Genomic DNA, 20731 nt, shown 5'->3' on the forward strand with positions numbered 1-20731 from the left:
ATTTCTGCCTTCGTGACTTTGTACCACACCTTATCTAGTCTGGAAATTGACTTCACGTCCACTGTGCAGAATATACACTGTTCTCCGATGAAACTCAGGTCTTTGTGAAACCATGTTAGGAGGCTCTCGGCTTGCAGCTGCCAAACTGAATGGGCAGTGCCTTAGACTTAGACTTAGATCCTCCCGCGCCGATCGGCGCATCGGGCGACAAGAGAACGCCATCGAACTCGGTCTATCGCGGCAGTTCGACTGAACGTAAATCTTCAAGGAAAGTCCTCCTCCATGTTATTTTAGGTCTTCCTCGCCGTCTCTTTCCATTCTTCGGGTTCCACAGAACCGCGACACGGGCAGGTCTCGGGTCCGGTAGCTAAAGGATGTGACCGGCAAATCTGAACCGACGCTTGGTGACTTGGACATGGAGCGGCTCTACTCCCGCACGGCGATATACTTCTTCATTGGTAACGAGATCCCGATATGTGATATTGAGCAGCCGTCGAAGACAACGTTATTGGAAGACGTCAAGATGGCGGTTGATCTTTGCAGTTGATTTCCAAGTCTCCGCTGCATACAGCGCCGTCGGTATAACGATGGTCTTCAGGAGCCGCAACTTGGTTGATAAAGGCAGTGCGGTGGTCATCCATATAGGTCGTAATCGTTGAAAGGCTGCCCATGCTTTCCCAATTCTGCACTTAACGTCATGCTCCACGTCCCCGTCACTGCTAAAAGTGCAACCCAGGTACATAAACCTGTCCACCTCTTCTAGCTGCTGCTGCGGCAGTGGCTAGTTAGGTGATTTACAACCTTGGTGTCAGGGTGTCAAGCGTTAACACTTTCAGAACCGTGGACAGCTCCGGCCAAAGGAACGATCGAAGGTTCCACGGTTCCTTCCCAACTGATGAAACCGCAGACACAGAATATTTTCATACGCCAGGACTGACTGTAATTAATCAGCATGCATCTTTTATTTTGAGGTTCGAGTGCAAGATTCAGATTTCATAACACATTCAGAATAAAGAACATTCACAGCTGTCTCTGAATTTTCTTCAACTGGAGGAGCCATAAGGGAACAACCGTATGAAGCGCAGACATCACACTCAGCAGACACCATTATGATTTTCTTTAACATCAGAGATCGAGATGGCTCGGCTCCCTCTGTCTCGGCTTCTTTTTATGGTTCTTCTTACTGCAATTGAGGAACTCTGGAGCCTGACGGTGAAAGTGAGAGAAATGGTGTCATCACAGAACAGATTTATTTCCTTGTTGACTCTGGTGAAAAACAGGTGCAGGGATACCAGCGTAGTTTTTCAAAGGTGCCTCCAAGACACAACAGACGATGCTTTGTCGGTGACTCGTGGTTATAGCAGGTGCAGGATTTTCTAGGGGCATTGTGAGTGGCGGACTTATGGCTTTCAGATTTGTTTATTGAGGAAAATAACTGTTGATGAAGTTATAAAGTTATTATAAAGTTCTAGTGCTCCCCACAGGGAGTCGGGAGAAGCAGGAAAATAACCCAAGAACAACAGAGCTGACACTTCGGGCTTTTGCCTGCCATGGACCACTTTCCTTGTGATGTACAGAAACTCTGTGTTGAAGGAGTCCAGTGGAGCAATGTAACTATACTACAATGCCAAGTTGCTTGTCATGGTCTGCGAGGGCAGACCGTGTGGAGAGTGTGTTTGTTGGACCCAGGTGCGGACACAGACGCAGGAGGCAAAACTTTTGCTAAGCTCAAAACGAGCCTTCAACCCTTTAAAGCCGGTCGGAGCGGGCACGCTCTGTTTTGCGTAACTACATTTAAATCCCGGTAGCTGTGCAACCACGTAAGCTGGCGCAATAATTTTTTTTGCATATGAAACCTGAGGAGTTGTACTTACATCTTATGCCATCAGCTTGTCCTCGGTCACAGTTTCCTTCCACATATAGCTTTGCAAAAACTGCATAAAAAGCACTTGCAGCAACAAAAACATAATATTCCAGAAACACGCTTCGCCGATCCGATCAGCTGTTCGTAACACTTCCTACGTCCATCAGCGCAAACTATAGCAGGTCCGCCATGACCTGCCCGAAACCGGAAGTGACGTCATTTTGCGGAAATGTAGTTTTTTACCATCAGGGCCTCATGAGCCTATACTGGAGTTTTTAAAAGTTATCTTTGACTTTATGACTTTCTGTGTCGTTTCTGGGATGCTTAGGACTCATATTGCACTGCTGGAAATAGTTTATTTTGATGCATATGCTGCTTTTTTGCAAATTTGCATTATAATATTTATTTTCGTTTTTCCTGCAGTGTATAAAAATTGGTGTATTTCAAAAATAAAACTATGAAGACACTCAAAATAAATTTCCTGTGGTGGGAAACTATTTTGTGCAACTTTTTTGTATTTACAGTTTTGAGGGATAAGCCTCTTAAATTTCTCTAACTAGAAATATATGTTAAAAAAACAAAAACGATTTTCAATTTTTTTGTAGTTTATTGCGCTTTTTTGCAATTTATGTAATTACTATGCACTTAATGCAGACATATTATTAAAATCTAGGCTGTAATGTTTGTATTGATGTATAGCAACTTGAAATGCTCCCAAAAATGGCTCCACAGCATGTAAAAATATAATATAAGCTCTGGCGGACTTGGTTCTATGGTAGGTCTTAAAGGGTTAATCAGGGCTGATACAGAAGGCAAAATAACAAACCACAAACTAAGAACCTAAACTGGGAGTAACTAAAGGCTATGAACGAAGACCAGGACTGAACTATGACAAAGTACTGTGGACAGACTATGAACACGACATGAAAAACTGTGAACAAGATCTCGGTACTGGCACATGAAGGTGCAGGGAAACATGACTGGAGAACATGACTATGAACATGTCCAATGCTGAATGTTGCAGACTAGAATCCTGACGTGCAGCTAGAAATAACAGGGTGCATGAACAGACGCGACACGAAGACACACTGGGCTTAAATACACTGAGGAAGTCATCAAAGAATTAGAGACAGAAGGGGAACGCAGCTAGAAACACTGACATAAGACAGGAACATGAACCTTCAGAGTAAAACAGGAAACAAAGACGCAGAAGAAAAGAATCCAAAATGCAAAAACACACCAAAACATAACAACTCAAAATGTACAGAAACTGTGTTGAAGGAGTCCAGCGGAGCAATGTGACTATACTACAATGCCAAGTTGCTCTTGTATATCCTTGCTATGAAGGTTTGCAGTTACCAAAGTGGTTGCTACAAAGACGAATGGGAACAGAAGTGGCCTACAGAATGAGTTATAGCCTGAGTTGGGCATTGCTGAAGGAGGCTTTGCAGTGAGGAATAAGGTGTGACAAGAGGATGTAGCTCCTCTACCAGAGGACTGGTTCACATTATGCACATTATTTGTTTATCTTTGTGTCTTCACTTTTTGACTACTTGATAAATGAAGAAAAGTGGGCCACAATGGTAAACTTTATTAATAGGATAAGTGAAACAGTGACGGCTTTTAGCTGCAGCCTATACAAAATGGAACAAAAACAACACATTTTCGTACACTGTCTAAACAAAATATAGTTTTTATAGTTTTTTAGGTTTAAGAAGAGAGTGTTGTTTCAGAGCAGATGTATCAATTGGTTTGCCTCCATGGCCACGGATCAAAAAAAGGAAAAATCAGAAGCTCTGAGCACATAAGTAGCTCTTGCTGTCTTGATGATAAAGCAAAACCTTGCTGCAGGGTGTATGGGTCAGCCTCAATGTTTCCAGACTGGTTTTGTTTTTTCTCACAAAAAGAACCTAACTATTGATAATCACAGAAAGCCTAAGGGTCGTCTTACAGTATTTCCCTCGTCTTCTAACTGGTGTTAATGCTTTGCGTGTCATGTTTTCCAATGAAGCACTGCATTTCAGTTGGAAACTTTTAAAAGAAAGTGTCGTTTTGTCTTATACGAGGAAACTTTTAGGAAAATAGGAAAGGAATTTTTATTCCTTATAAATATATCTGTGAAATATATATTTGCTGACTCGAGTACACATGCAAATCTCTTGCTTTTGTGCTTTTTTGTTAGGTGGAAATGTAAAACAATACAGCGTTTTTAAAGGTTTAATTGAATTTTAGTCTTCTCAGTCCCAGACTTTTTGAAGGAGTGTGCGTGCAAACGTAAACACGCACAGAGATCACGCTGACCAGATATATTACGTAAGTTTGGCAGTAGCTCATACTTCATATCAGCTCAATTTGTGGCCCGTTCTACAGCCATCTCTTTGAAGCGCGAGTGGTAAAGTGGTGTAGCTGTGGCGGTAATTTGCCCACCCGTGCTGCTGTGTGTTGAACTGTGAGGCTTTTACGTATAAATGATGCTGTGTTAGTTGACAGTGCGGCTGATGGGATGGAGCCGAGCTGTCATAACTCTTCTTTACCGGCACATCATGAACCTTGGCAAACAGCTGACCTCGAAGGCTCTTCCTGCCTGCGAGAGCATACTCTTTGTGTGTGGGGGTTGTGCTGCGTTGAACGCGGCATCGTTATGAATATGGAAAGAAAGTGTAGCGGCGGTCTGGTCATTGTCATTCAAATTGCCTATTAAAGAACAGCTGATAAATGATGACTCAGAGTAAAGTAATGAACAATTGAAGGCGACGCCTGCTCCCCTCAAAGGTGGAAACAAAACAGAAATTTGACACGTTATCGTCAAGCTAAACGGAAACAAGTTAATTAGAGCTAGAAGCAGGCTAAACTTATTTTCCTGTATCTTTCGTTTTCAGTTAAAGACGTGCTCTGCAGACCTGTGTTGACAGCATTTTTCACTACTAGTTACTGTACAAAATAATTGCATGGTTAAAGCTGTCTGTTGAATTCCATCCCGCTGCTTATAATTCAGCTTCTGCAGGAATCTCCAGGCGTGTAGCTCATCACTCAGCAGTGCCACACACTTTGGCTTCCCTCCAGTGACTACAGTTCTACCACTGCACCCCCCTGACTTAACTTTCACATACATCAACCCGCAATCAGAACTTGGCTGAGCCACCCAATGTGTTGAATTACACAGCAGTTCCTTGTGATAAGTCCTCTAAGCCTTAGTGATGCAGATTTCTGATTGAAATATGTACTGTTCAGTACAGAACAAGAACTGCAGAGTAACGTTGGGCTGTATGCTTCGGCCCAACACCCTTCTTGTGTTCCATTTTTGATTTGTGCATCCTTTAGTAGCCAAAGAATAGTGCGCTTTTGTCGACTATCCCCAGTTTTTCATATATTCAAGCTGCAATTGCATCCTTTTCAGCATTCCTGTGTGGTTGTGTCATGGTCCATCCTGCTGTGACCAATGGCATGAAAAGGCACAACCGAGGCAAGACCACATTGTAAAAAGAGTCTGAGCGTCCGACCTTACTGAAGCAGCTGTCAAGGATTTGGAAAGTAAAGTTTTCTCTACAGTGTTATAGAGGAGGATTATGCCAGACCAGCACTTATTATGGACGGGGTTCAGCCTGAGAAACTTTTTCTAGGAAGAAAATAGAGCGAGGGAATGATGGAGGAAGGAGCTAAAGAGAGAGATATGGAAGGACAGCTGTTAGGGGCACACATCCTATAGAGGGGGGGAAAAATGTGTGTTTATGTTGGGGGATCATGCAGGGAGGTGAGACGCTGGTAAGACTTGAGCCTCAAGGCTTAGCTGAAGAACAATCAATAGCCTGTCAGCCCTGCGAATGAAGGAGCAATACCTTCATCTTCCCCGGATGTGCAAGTTTCCGCATCTTGTCATTTTGATTTTGCTGTCCCAAAGTGAACATACGCATGGAGCGGAGATTAAATGCTGTTATGTCTCAATTTATGCATTCAGAAAAAATGTGCTCTTCATAATCCTTACTTGGTGTTAAACGCAGGATGGCACGATCCATTGAAGCACAATTTTACCCACAAAAGAGCCGAAATAGACCACGTCACACTACAGTTTAGTGACTGTTTAAATGTTTTTTTAAAATACCTCTACGCAGAGTGTAACTTTAGACTTGTCCACCAGCGCTACATTACTTAAGCACTAGTCTTCCTTAGTGGGAGTAAAGCCATCCACAGCTCACTCGCCGATTTGTGCCAGCGCTGGCCGACGGTCCCTCGGTCACAGCTGTGTGAGTTCTGAATGCGCCACAGCTGCGGGACTCATGAGACCCATGAGACAAATGATTATCCATTACCACACACAGCAAAGCAGTGGCTTTTCAACACCTCTTCCTGTGTGCTTTTAATTCAAAACAATGTTGTTTGGGTTTGTGATCCTCACTGCAAGGCCAAATATCGTCCTCCCAGTCGGCGATCCTAACCTGAACTTAAAGTCTGCCTCAGCAGACAGAGAGCTGTTTGTTAGAATACCAGGGTCACTTTTTGTTCCTTGTCTGATCTTGAGGAATTTTGTCTAAATGCTGTGAAAGGGCTATCTGTGTCCACAGTGGTGATACGGTATGTCACGACTGCATGTTTTACAAGCGAATCTTCTTCCTTAGCGATTGCTGGAAGGATACGCATCTTGCATATTCACTTGTATTCACATGCTGCATGCATACACAAACACTGTAAAGGGCCACAGATGGTAAATATAACTCACAGGGTGACTGATCACATTTCAAGCCAAATTACACTCTGTTTATAGCTATAGGAACATAACTAACTTTGCCGTACGATCACTGATGACCACAAACCAACATCTATCTCCCGAGCGTGACTCACTGTAGGAACGCTCTTCAAGTTTTATACTAAATGAATGTTGACAGCTTTCCTGTTTTTCTTTGTTTTTATTCTCCATGGCTGATCTTTAAAGTTGCTTGTCCAGTTGGCCGTCCGCAGTCTCCCGGGAAGAGGAAGGAGACAAGCTTCTAATGATTAGGAGTAATGGTGGGACGTAATTATATTTGTTATTTGCGTCACTGGAGCCCTAATTAATTCAACTCACTAATGGGAGGAACAAAACTGTGTTTTTGTGAGCTGCATTGCTCTTTGGTTTGTTGTTCTGCGTTAATTCTTCACAGCAGTGTGCACATCCAGTTGTGTTATCCGACTGGTTTCTTATCCTTTCTCCGTCCCGATGCCGCAGTAACATATTAACGTTATGCTTATTTTTCTGTCTCCACTTGACTTCTTTGTGTTCTTTTCTACTGTTCTGCCTTCCCACTCAGCCTCGCAGTGCTTTTCACTCTCTGCCTGACCTTAGGCCTTTTGACATTGTATCTTTCAACAGAAATTGACAACCCTGAAGTCAGTCCATTCAGTCTTGTCCTTGCCTTGAAATCTTTAATTCAATAAATGTGCTGAAATAAAAAAAAAATAGGCTCAGAAAAGCACTGTCGTAACCATATATTGTAGAAGTATGTCTAACCCCAAAATATGTGCATTTTAAGTCTGATTAATAGGACTTTGTTACAAAGGCTGCAAGCCCTATGTGGCCAAACAGTATATGAACAGTGCCCACAAATATATTGTAAACCAGACATGCCACAAAAACTACTTTGGATACTTTTTTTAATTATTCCAAGAATAAATGGAATTAACTATGTCAGTATAGAATGTCTTAAAAGTGATAATAATATAATAGTAATAGAAGTACACGCACCAAAGAACTGAAGATAACTGAAGAACTGAAGAAGTCTTACTTAAAGCTAATGTTGTTTCTCATATTGTTGCTTTTTTCATGTATTTATTTCCTTAGTGCAAACTTTCTAACCACTCAAAAGCTGCACCGGCAGCATAATGCTTGTTGAGGGATGAATTTATCTCCAGACTACAGTACCCACATGTTTAACATGCAGCTTTCAAACCAAGTCTATGTGGACTGAGATACAACTCAAACTATCCTTACAATTTGTGTCTGTGTGTGTTTTGGGGCGATTGTGGCTCAAGAGTTGGGAGTTCGTCTTGTAATTGGAAGGTTGCCGGTTCGAGCCCCGGCTTGGACAGTCTCGGTCGTTGTGTCCTTGGGCAAGACACTTCACCCGTTGCCTACTGGTGGTGGTCAGAGGGCCCGGTGGCGCCAGTGTCCGGCAGCCTCGCCTCTGTCAGTGCGCCCCAGGGTGGCTGTGGCTACAATGTAGCTGCAATCACCAGTGTGTGAATGGGTGGATGACTGGATGTGTAAAGCGCTTTGGGGTCCTTAGGGACTAGTAAAGCGCTATCCAAAAACAGGCCATTTACCATTTGTAGAAAGCGCGGCATTGCCATACAGACGTTTTATTGACAATAGCCTGGGTCATTGTCCTTCATCGAGCTTATGCAGTACTTTTTACACCATACAGAGGGAAACTTTGGCTGCCATTCTTCAAAAAAATGGAAATGAAAATAGCAGCCGTGCCCCCGTAAGTCATCCTGTGGGAAGAAAAGTGACCCCTCTTGTGTGAGATTGATGCGCTAAATCAGATTGCAGACGCCTGCTGCTCCTCTTACCTGAAGGTGCTCACGGAGAACCATCAGTCACACTGGAGTGCAAGCGCTTTGATATTCTGTGTACCTTCCTTTTGGCTTTTCAGCTTTGCGTGCGTGTGTGTCTTTTGTGTTTGATCTCAGTAGCGCGGTAGACAAACACAGCGCTGAGAGGTGTATTCAGTAGTTGCGTTCGTATAACACGGGCAGGCACATTTACTTTTAAGACTTGTCTACTCACCTTGACATGCTTCTCCCATTTAGTTTGAGGTTCAGATTGAGAAACTGTGTTCTGGTAGGTCTTTCAAGGTCACCTGCCTAGGGCTCACTCATTTAAGTGAGTCTTAGGCCAGCTGGCTATTCTATAAAATCACAGAGCAACAACTGGAGTGTGCTCCTGAGTAGCCTGCTGTAAACACCCTCTCCCTGAGGTTATGTTGTCAACCCTCTTCAGATTTAATAACAGCTCCAGGCTGGTTAGGCAGATGCAAGAAAAGTTGTTTCCTTTTCTTTTTTCTTAAATATGTGTTTTATTATTTGAATGAGTTTGTTTCCATGGGACATTTCAATTTATTGGCTTGAGTAAAAACGAGGTAAGGAATACAAACCTGACTCACTCACGGTCTAATTTCTTTTTACAGATATTTGACCTGCCCAGCCAGCAGCACAGTCTGTCTCCTTTCCTAATTCGCACCCTCCTCAGAAAGGTAAGATTTCCTTTTTCACCTGTAGCACCTCCACCTTCCATCTCCTACGACAGTCTGTTAACCCTTTAAGACCTACCATAGAACCAAGTCCGCCAGAACTATTATATTTTTACATGCTGTGGAGCCATTTTTGGGAGCATTTCAAGTTGATATACATCAATACAAACATTACAGCCCAAATTTTAATAATATGTCTGCATTAAGTGCATAGTAATTACATAAATTGCAAAAAAAGTGCAATAAACTACAAAAAAATGTAAAATCGTTTTTGTTTTTTTAACATATATTTCTAGTTAGAGAAATTTAAGAGGCTTATCCCTCAAAACTGTAAATACAAAAAAGTTGCACAAAATAGTTTCCCACCACAGGAAATTTATTTTAAGTGTCTTCATAGTTTTATTTTTGAAATACACCAATTTTTATATACTGCAGGAAAAACGAAAATAAATATTATAATGCAAATTTGCAAAAAAGCAGCATATGCATCAAAATAAACTATTTCCAGCAGTGCAATATGAGTCCTAAGCATCCCAGAAACCACACAGAAAGTCATAAAGTCAAACATAACTTTTAAAAACACAAGTATAGGCTCATAAAGCCCTGATGGTAAAAAACTACATTTCCGCAAAATGACGTCACTTCCGGTTGCGATAGTTCACGCTGATGGGCGTAGGAAGTGTTACAAACAGCTGATCGGATCGGCAAAGCGTGTTTCTGGAATATTGTGTTTTTGTTGGTGCAAGTGCTTTTTATGCAGTTTTTGCAAAACTATATGTGGAAGGAAACTGTGACCGAGGACAAGCTGATGGCATAAGATGTAAGTACAACTCCTCCGGTTTCATATGCAAAAAAAAATATTGCGCTAGCTCACGTGGTTGCAGAGCTACCGGGATTTAAAAATAATAGGAGCGTGCCCGCTCGACCGGCTTTAAAGGGTTAAACTCGCAGCAAAATAAAATGTAGAGCTTCTAATTTCCTAGGTGGTTTCAGTAGCTCGCCTCCTTTAGCATCTCCTGTGTAATATTCTGTTTATTAAACAAAGACTTGGAAGCTTTTACCTCACATAAATCTGCATTTCTTAAATGTCATCAACTCCATGCCCAGAGCTGATTACAATCCAGATGCAACAACAAGGCTGATCATCTTTTCCGGGTGTTGTGCCAAAAAGTGATTGTCTGCCAAAAACTGATTTCCAGTGTTTCTGTGTATTTTTTTTATGTGTAATATCTTTACGTATGTTCGTAAATAAACTTCGGTGAACAGGGGATACAAAGGGGTTACATAAAGAATTAAAAAATTATCCGTTTTTTAAGTATCTTTACAACTTGTACTTACATTATAACCAATCCGGTCCTTTATCCCCACTTAAAATATTTTTACTGAACTATTGTAATATTTGCTGCCATTTCTGCTGTCCTGTTGGGCAACTTACTCTTACAAAATACATTTTTAATGTTAATGAGATTTTTTTTTACTGCATAAATAAAGGTTATATAAAAGTCACTGCCAAAAACTGATTGCGTCTTCTATCTTGTTACAAGAATGTTGTTTGTGGCTCAAGATGACTTTATGTCATCCATAAGGGATGCATTTGACATATGTTTAACATATTATAGCCCAACAAGTTACTTATAGCACTTTAAATATGAGCAATCGCTTTTTGGCAAATACCGGAAATCAGTTTTTGGCAGACAATCACTTTTTGGCACAACACCGGCTTACAGGAGAAACTGAAAGTCATGAGGTTGAATCTGTCTGTGTAACTGAAGGGGCCACACTGATAACTCCCTCCTGCACCTTGCTTCAAAGAGAATCCCAGCTTAAAGGGGCTAACTAAAATTAGCCAGGCAACAGATAACCTGTGCCTTGAGATCAAAGAGAGGCTGAACTGTCAGGCTCTTTGGCGGCGCCTGTGGTGGCAGAGCTTTAAAAGGAGGAATGCGGAGTGATAGAGACACAGAGATGGGCCGAAAGTGAAGTAGGCTCAAGAGCTATTCATGCAAGCGGATGAGTGTTCAGGAGATCCAGTATCGACATGTAAAGTTCCACAGCAGGAGATCGTTCACGGAGGTTATGGACTGAAGGGTCAAGGTTTTGTGGGTTGCACATCACGCTTTTCTCAGACAGTGCATCTGCTACGCAGAAGTCTGAGCATCCTGGCTTTGCAGTCAGCAGGGTCTTTGATCACATGTGTTCATATGTTTGTAAATGAGTGGGAGACAGCTTTATTCTAGAGTAATGCTGCTCTGCCACGTCCTCAGATTGTTTCTGGAAGCGTTTCCATTACCAGGAGGATGTGTATATATTTCATGGAGCTAGCATCCATTATTATTGTATTGTATATGCAGGAGACTGTGTGTGTGTGTCTGTGTGAGAGAGAGCGAGAGAGAGGCTGAATGATGTACCCTGCAGCTAGCAGATCATTAAGTTGCATCAATGGATAAGGACAGCACATCTTACAACCTGCCATCCTGAGGGGATCTAGTCCTTTGGTTCCCTATGAGTATCAGTGGGTTTGCACCTTAGTTACCACACCGGAGTAGTGCCGCACACACGTTTGTGTGAGGAGTGTTATTGTTAGCCTCCCTGTTCTTCTCATTGGAACATACTGACTTGATATCCTGCCTGTCAACCATTTATATATTTATCTCCACAGTCAAACAGCGCCACATGCACCCGTGGCCACCGGAGACCTTATGTCTTTAATTGGCTATTGATTGACTCTGCTGCGGTAGCGGAAGACGATATATCACAACAAGGTTGAGCGAGTGGGAGTTAGCAGACACGTCGAGTGTGGAGGTGATGGTGCTACTCCGATTGTCAAATCTGTGACTGCATTATTTATACGTCTCTCATATTTATTTATATAGTAAGGATCGGTGATGCAATGCACAATAGAAAGATGGAAATACAGACTCGCTCTTGGACACAGTTTATTTGCATAGGTCGGCGTACGTTGGTTTTGTTTAGAAGAATGGAGTACGTGAGCAGAGTCGCTGTATATGTTCAGAAAGGAGGTTTTCGTTTAAGTCACTGAAAGCCTCCATTTATTTTTTATGTATGTGCAACTGTTTGCATGTGTGTGCTTGTGTTTCATGTTATATTGCAGAACACACTGTTAATGTGATATAATGATCCACTTTGTTACACGAATATAAATGGGGAAAAACTGCAAATGAGAACTTTGCTTTAGTTTGCACCTGACAGCTGATATTACACGGCCTTCACTTTCACTTTCACACGCTTTCGCTGCAATTCTGTATTAAAGCCCATTAGAATAATAGCGAGGATGAGTGAGTTCTAATTTTTCTGGTCATTTATGCCCGAGTGCAGCCAGATCTGGAAACTAATCACAGGCTTGCAAAAAAAAAAGAAAAACTGCAAAAAGAAAAAAAATCCTAAAACTTTTCAATTCAATTTTAGTGACATAAATACACAAACTACTGCTAACTTAAGATTCAATGTTTATGTGCTGATGTTATAATGATGTTTACATATGTAATACACGTTAAAGCTGGTGTAGACAACAAAAGTCCATTATGGCTAAAGTACCTTGTGACGGGAGACGTTGACCAATTGCAGATCTTTTCAAATCAGAACAGGACTCTGTTTTCAAATTCTGGTATTTTCCACTTCAAGATTTCTGCGTAAGTGAGCTTTACACCGCACGCCCCCCACTTGTAGAGCTCTACCAAAAAGGTAAATGGCACTCGAGCATAAGGTTTCAGTCACTATTCAAGTCACAGTGTCCGTTCCAAATAAAAGCTATCGTCGACTCCTACCTTGTCAATAGGACTCCGGCATGTTTTGATTTGGCAAAGTTTTACACTGGATGCTCTTCCTGACACAACAACAGATGGATTTGTGTCTCTGTCTGGTTCAGGTCCAACCTAGGGGTGGGCGATATAAACGATATACGATAGAAACGATATAAATTTGGCCAACAATAGAGATTTTGACTATACCGCTCTATCGCGATAGCGCATGTTGATGATGTCATCAAGCTGCGCCTGTTTTGGTCGGAAGCATCGCAGCGGCTAAAACAATTATCATCTGCAAATTATGCCGACAGTCACAGCAAAGAGATGAAGCACTTTTGAAATATGGGGAAAGCCAAAAACTGCGCTTCACTTCCGTAACATTGATTCATTAATGTTGAATTCTCTCGCAGCTGCTCTATTCCCATGTTGTTGCAGTATATTAATACCTCGTATTGTGGATGAATAATCTCAGTTGTTCTCCTGACTGAAGTTTGGCCCGTGTATAGCATCCTGCTATGTGATTGCATTTGTCCCTGACCACCAGAATCCCTCATGTTAACTTTTATTGAGTGGAAAAAAAGTTAGCGTTCATCCTCCAGCTTCACTGTGCTAATGTTATGCTAACATAGCTGTGTCGCTAGCAATCACGTAGCACAACATTATATACCAGGTAGTCCAACTTCAGTAACCCTGTTTTCTGTCTTAATTTATGTCGGAAGTGGTAGCAGAGCTGTACGTTTTAATTTGTTTCAAAAATCTCTCAGTCAAAACATGCTATGAAATGTTTAGGTGGAAGCTAGCGAGCTAACTTCCTGTTAACTTCTAACTCCGTTAAATTTAATAACTTCTGTTTTCATGGATGCCTGGATGTTAAACGTAATTGTTACACCTGGTAAAGCAACAACGCTGATGATTTTATTAAAGATGAAATAATTTAGACAGTTTTTAACTCTTAGTGTTCGTTCGACTTTGGGACCTGAAATGGACGGAGTTTTGGACCCAGAAGACTCCGCGAAGCTCCTCACTACGGCAGCCGTAATGCTCTGACAATCCATCAAGCAGTGCGGCTTACCAAAGCTGTACTAAAACATTTTTTAACAGATTTCTGCCCAAATCGGTTCGAGGTCAGTAAGCACAACCAGAATTCATACATAAGGCACGCTCTCGATTTTTGAGAAAATTAAAGGATTTTAAATGTGCCTTATAGTGTGGAAAATACGTTATACAGAAGAAAAGAATATATCGTGATATATATCCTTACTGCACATGCTCCAAATTATATCACGATATGGATTTCAGGCCATATCGCCCAGCCCTAGTCCAACCCATCACTTGCTAAGTAAATCTGTAAACCTCTATACTAAGATGTCAGTCACAAAGGTTAAAGAGACACCCTGTCACATAAACAGATACACCATTTCCTCCAACCTGTTTACTTTGTTTGGCTGGTCTGGCATCTATCCAGACTGCTTAATATATCCACCCAACAGAGCCATGGGAATCCGTCGCTCCGTCATCCTGCAGCCATGCTGCTCCTGTAGGCCAGGAACTGCATCCTAGGAATGTCCCCTCCTGCTGCGTTGCAAACATCCAGGTCCTGTTCCTGCAAATGCCATCCGATTCAAACAGGCTTTGATGCTGTCCTTGCACGTGAATGCTTGTGTGCGTCGAGTCACACACTCCGCTCTGTGAATGCTGACAGGCTGCCAGCTTGGGTATTGATCTGCAGCCGCTCCGGCTGGGGCCCAAAGGCCAGGCCGTATCGTCTGTCAGTCACCGAGAAGGGCATTACAGCCGTACTGATCTTAGATCACAAATCCCACTCAAAGATAGAGAGGAGAAGGGGGTGGTGATGACGGCGGGCGAGACAGTGAGAGAAGAAAGGCAGAAAGACGGTAAAATTGTGATATAAGAGATATGAATGTTACTGTGTGTGTCTGTTGCCATTTCTGCAGCTATGTTCTGTGTTAAGGCTGCTCTCAATTCACTCCTCCACACTCTCCAGATCTTCTTTAATGACCCATGGGTGAAGACAAGCCTAAGCTGCTGACCTTTTCACCTTTGCGACCACCCACGTGCTTCATCCATCCACACGCACACTTTGTCGCTGTCTCACCAAAGTGTCAGCACAATTACACAGAGCTCAGAGCGCAGCACTGATACACCTCGACTAATTTACACGCACTTCAATAGCCACGTATACACATAATACGCATTTACTTATTGCCCCAGGGACAAATAATAAACCATAATTATGTGTGGAAGATATCACAGCTGTGTTCATAATGGCTGTAAAACTACTTCAAAGGTTACAATATCAGTTGAGAGATAAGGGTGTGTATTAAGCTCATTTTTGTGTCTTTTTCTTTCGTAAGACTTTAAGTCCCTGCGCTGTTTTGATCTTTTCCTAAATTCTGTTTTCTGCGGCTCCCTCCGTGTTATTGCGTTCACTTGCCGCCGGTATAAAATCTATCCATTATAATCGTGACTCGGATTAGTTTTGATTTCAAGTTGTCTGAAAGGCACCGAGCCCTGTGTGGGTTTTGTTTCGTAAGAGATAGACATCGCTGATTGTATTGACGAAAATCCAAGGTCGCCACCAACTAGTCTTGCATGACTCCGCTCCTCCGTGCTCCTTCACGGTGATTATTCCATTACTCTAAATCTTCTAAATCTGTTCCCACCACACATTTAGCACGCTGATGGGTCTCTGTGTGCCTTCAGTTTAAACGTTTCATGACAGCAGCCTAAGAATGTGGGAGCTGCTGCAACTCGTAAAGCAGGAGTGCCGATAATGGATCGGCAGAGGCCCATTTGGATTTGTTTATCTGTTACCTTTTTATCCCTTTTAATGGACAAATGACCTGTCTCTGCACCGCCATAGTGCGTTCTGTGCTGGGCTCAGCTGATGAATGTAAATCAGTGTTTAAAGGAGGAATGTTGTTTGCACAATCACTTTAATTTTGGTAAGCTGTTGTGTGGCTGCGTTACAAGAGATACTAGTTCCATTTGAGCTGGCACGTTATTCTTAATGAAGTAAAGCTTTTTCTAGAAATCACGGTGTTTAAAATTTAATTAGTTGGCAGGTCAATTTTATTCTAAACTACAAATACAAATGTTATTTGTCACATATGTAACCGGTGTGATTCTGCGTTGTGTCTGATAAAAAAAGGTAAAAGAAAGAAAGACCTCCAAGTAAATAATTTGCCCACTCCAGCTCCTCTCCCACAGGGGAATTGTAGAAAAGGGGAGAGGCAAAAGGGGTACACTGTATTTATATGATTGCGCCAAAGAAGAAGAAGAAAAGAATGAGGAGGGGCTCTGATAATGAACATAACTACAGGCTTGGAGGTCCTAAATTTCAGGTATAAAAGGAACAGTTTGGGGGTTTAGAACATATTTTGGGTAATTATAACAATGTGATTTATGACCCTGTTACACATACACAGTACAACATATAGTGAACATGCAGTGAAATGCTTGTGTCCTGAACTGAACTGAACTGTGGATAGGGAAACATTCAAGAAATACGATCCGTTCAGCACTGCTAAAATTTCAGCAAACAATCCTCATGTTGTGGAATCCTGCACCGTAATGCTTTTTACTGTTGTGATGTCAATTATGAACTAACCAATTCCAAAATGTCAATGTATGCCCAAACTGCCCAAAGTGACATTTATCAAGTGCCTCTGTGGTGTGACATCAACTTTGAGCTGACTAAATATTTAAAGGTGGTTTGATGAAGAGCTAATAGGCTTTAAATGCATCCAGGCAGTGTTGGGGAGTAACTGAATACATGTACCGCCGTTACGTATTTAAAATACAAAATATGAGTAACTGTATTCCGTTACAGTTACCGTTTAAAAAGGTGGTATTTAGAATACAGTTACTTTGTTGAAATAAATGGATTACACGGCGGTACTTCCCTGTTTCATATTGTGGCGGGTCAGGACTGTTTGGGTTTTGTTTGACAGCTACGTTCTGTTGTTCTAGGCGGCAGCGTTATGGTTGCCATGGTTACATGGTGATGCTCTCTCTGCGTGTTTCCTGGGTGAGAGAGCGCCTGTTGTTGTTGTGCTAAGCTAACAGGCAGAATGCTACAGGTATAGCTCTAAAGAATGTAGCATCATAGGCAGTGTAGTCCGTGCTGCAGGGAGAATGGACTGCCATACCCGTTATGTGTCTGTGAGCGAGGGAGGGAGAAAAAGGAAAAGTACGAGCTGTCATCGAGCAAAAACGGGAGCTGGAAGCATGTAAATATAATAATAACCACTGCAGCCAAGAAGAGAGCCTGACGAGCCCAGTTGTAAGTAAGCTATTAAGACTCGACTGTACACCGTGTTCGTGTTTTCCTCCAAAAACAATAAGTTCCGTTGGAGCAGCCTTTCAACGCCTCTCTCTGTCTCTGCTAGCAAAGTGATCCAGACAACAAAGTAAAGCTAGTTTTCAGCTACGAGCCGACACAGAACCCACCGTATTAGCCAGAGGTCCCTTTACTACGGGTCGGAGCCGCGGACCTTCAGTAACAGTAATAAATCACAGCAATAGTACATTCATGTAGTTGTAAACAGCATGATAATATATTAAGTAATCCAAAGTATTCAGAATACGTTACTCTCATTGAGTAACGTAACGGAATACGTTACAGAATACATTTTGGGGCATGTATTCTGTATTCTGTAATGGAATACATTTTAAAAGTAACCTTCCCAACACTGCATCCAGGGCAGGGTCTGGGGACTGGGCCTATCCCAGTTTCCATCAGGTGAGAGGCAAAGTACGCTCTGGACAGTTGGCCAGTCTGTCGCTGGGCTGACAAGACCTTAAATTCAACAGTTTTTAGTCCTATTGTCAGATTTATCAAACACCTGTGCAGTCTTCCTCTGCAAACATTTCCCGAAGAGCTCGCTGAATTCAATTGTGCTGTCAGTTCATGAACTGTCTTCCCTCCTACTAGATATTCTACAGTCGAGTGTGAGTGGCATCATTGCAAAGTGAAAGTGTTTAAGAAACACAGAAACTCAGCCATGAAGTCAAAGACCACACAGAGTTATAGTACTGAGACACATAGTATGAGAAATTTGCCAACAGTCTGCTGACTCAGTAACTGCAGAATCTCAAACCTCCTGTGGCATTAACATCAGCTCAGAACTGTGTGCTGCAAGCTTCAAAGCGTGGCTGAACGGCTCCTGTAGATGAAGGTGACCCACCACTTTTGTCTGTACGCTGTGGGGTTTTTTTTGGTGCTTTCCTGTTATATATTTTGTTTGGTGGTCAACAAAACGAACGAAGGATCTGTTTAACTTTAGTTCAGTTTTGGAAGATTAAGGTGTTTTGCATGACTCATTGTTGTCCATAGCTCATGCAAATGATTTTTCAAGTGATGGATGTGGCTGTATACTGTAATTCAATATATTCCTACTGTATACGCCATCCTAATAACACTTCACGAGACAACTGAATGTGCATTAGCCTGCATGCCTATAATCACACGGTTTGTATTTTATATTCTTTGCACCTAGTTTAGTTTACATATCATCTCATGGCAGTCTATAATTCTTGTTTCCTGCTGTTCTACCTAATCATCTAATTAGCTGTAATAAAGGATGTGCTGTGTGTCTGCAAAATAATTCTTCCAGATAACATCTGTGCTTTTGCTGGGGGGAAAAAAAAGAATAACGAAAGGTCAATTTCTTTTGAAGCATATAACACATTAAAACACCGAGTTACTGAATCAAAACCAGCTCTCGCTGGGAGATATCGACTGAAAACAATCCTAAAATGAGCTAGAACATTTTATAAGAGCTTCACTAACCACTGAGGGATCAACAGAGATCACACAAATAGTCTTATTTGTTACAGACGCGCATGAGCATTGATTGAAGAGCACAATATACCTTATAATGTTATTTAAAACCCACTGAAGCTTTTTTGGGGGACACATCAAGATTTTTATTTCTCCATCACTGAGTGTGATTTTTACACTTTATCACAATTTGGTTTTATAATGTCCTTGCTCATAAAATGTGTTTAAAAAACATGTGGGTGGAATAGAGACCAGTTTTTAGAAGGCATCTCTAAAGCAATTAGTCGAGCAACATCTTGATACAGAAGCAAGCAGATCAACCCATTAGTGAAAAAAAATAACACAAAAGCAAGTGCTCGAAACAAGTTAATTAAAATTTAAAGTAAAAAAGTGAAAATCTCTCATCTTAGTTTTATCCTTAAGCAAAATATATATCAAGACCTAATCTATCAAATATATTCAGAGCTAGGCAACTGAGAGATTATAACTGGAAACCTAATTAGTTGCAGTTGATACAACATCAGCTCGATGTGGAGCTAAAGTCAGTATCAGCACCGTGAAGCCCTGTGCAGGAAAAGAAGCGAATGGGAGGAGAAAGGAGACCAAATGAAACCTCAGAGTGCAACTTGTTCCTCTTTGTCCAAATGTGTGTTGATGTTTTCCATCCTAATAGACGTCATTAAGAAACAGCGTTTTTTTAAATACCGTAATGATGACTGCTTATCTACTCGTGTGTTCCTCTGTGCCGCATTAAAAGTCGATCTCACTACAGCACAGAGGGCTTTATGACTTTATGCACGACTGTATATGGTGCAGAGGAGTAGCTGTGTGTGTTTGTGAAAGAGGAGGAGGAGAAATTTCGTGGTGTCCAAACAGATCTGTGTGTCACCATGGTGAGGTGACGGGGCAGTCGCCACGGAGTCTGTGTGTATGTGTGTATGTGCGCGCGTGTGTGTGATGCAGAGTGGTGTTTAATGGCTGGAAGGTTGAGTAAGGATTAATGTGAGATTTCAACCCAATGAGCCGGGGTATTTTTTTCCTGGGCTTGACAGGCATGGCCTCTGTCAAGGCCTAATGGCATGTGTGTGTATTTGTGTGTGTCTGCTAGAACATGTGACCATTCATCCTTTACAATATGATTCATGTCACTTCTCTGTAGGATGTAGCTGCGGGCCGGTCTACATGAAAAGCTTTTACTCCGTGTTCCTTTTCCTTCCTGTTTCCTTTCCGGATTGTCATATCCACCCTAATCCTTTGACAATAGAAACCATATTCGTAAATTTATCCTTTTGCTGGCACGAACATCATCATTGTATCTAAATGTAATATTCAGTTTAGCTGATATAATCTTGTTGATTCTTTTTTATCAAATTCCATCCTGGAGAGAATGTTGACACTGTCCTGATTTGATATGCTGAGATTCTTTTAAACAACAGATTATGTGGTGTTATAGGTCTATGTCTGGTTTAATCTCTCCCTGGAACTGTCTTTGTGTGTGGTGTGTGTGTGGATTTGGAGCTACCGTGCTCTGAATCCCAGAGGGCTTCGTATAGCACATGCAGATAGGCAGATGGGATGTTTTTAGTGATCCTGTTGAATATCATCACTAATGCCAGGGATGATCTGAGATCAGGGATAACCTTTCACCTCAGAACCAGTCTGTGACAAAAGGAGGTGACCTGGTTACTGTATAAGTTGTATATAAAGGAAGCACATGACAGTCTATATAACTTGAGTGCTGTTATGAGTAGAAGATGTCCTCCTGGAGTTTGCAAATACATATTTAGTACCTATTGAAAGCGTTTTCCCTACAAGAAGATTCATAATTAATTTAGTTTTTTAAGTATTCTTACTTATGTCATTATATAGTAAAGGCTTGGGCTGGAAGAAGATTAATAGTTACGACAAAATTTTATGGTTAAAGTTAAAGAAAGAAATGCAGGAGTCACAGTTATTGCTCGCAGCATCATTTCAGAGACACATCAGTTGCATATTCACCCATGCTGCACGAACTGATGCAAAGATGAATCTGCAGGAGTTGCAAGTTTATAATCTTGAGCAGAAAATTGGTGTT

The 20731-nt window shown here is 41.7% G+C and overlaps 1 protein-coding gene across 1 annotated transcript in view; it reads left to right on the top strand.

Annotated features, from left to right (window-relative positions):
* The window catches only part of tspan9a (tetraspanin 9a), a 215527-nt gene that overhangs the window by 48660 nt on the left and 146136 nt on the right, over nt 1-20731 (top strand). Inside the window, exon 2 of the mRNA XM_087842842.1 lies at nt 9025-9090. The gene's annotated coding sequence lies outside the window, so the exon portion shown is untranslated. The remainder of the gene's footprint in view (nt 1-9024; nt 9091-20731) is intronic.

Source organism: Neolamprologus brichardi, chromosome 7 (genome assembly GCF_056152115.1).
Source record: "Neolamprologus brichardi isolate AB-2024 chromosome 7, ASM5615211v1, whole genome shotgun sequence".
NCBI classification, from domain to species: Eukaryota; Metazoa; Chordata; class Actinopteri; order Cichliformes; family Cichlidae; genus Neolamprologus; species Neolamprologus brichardi.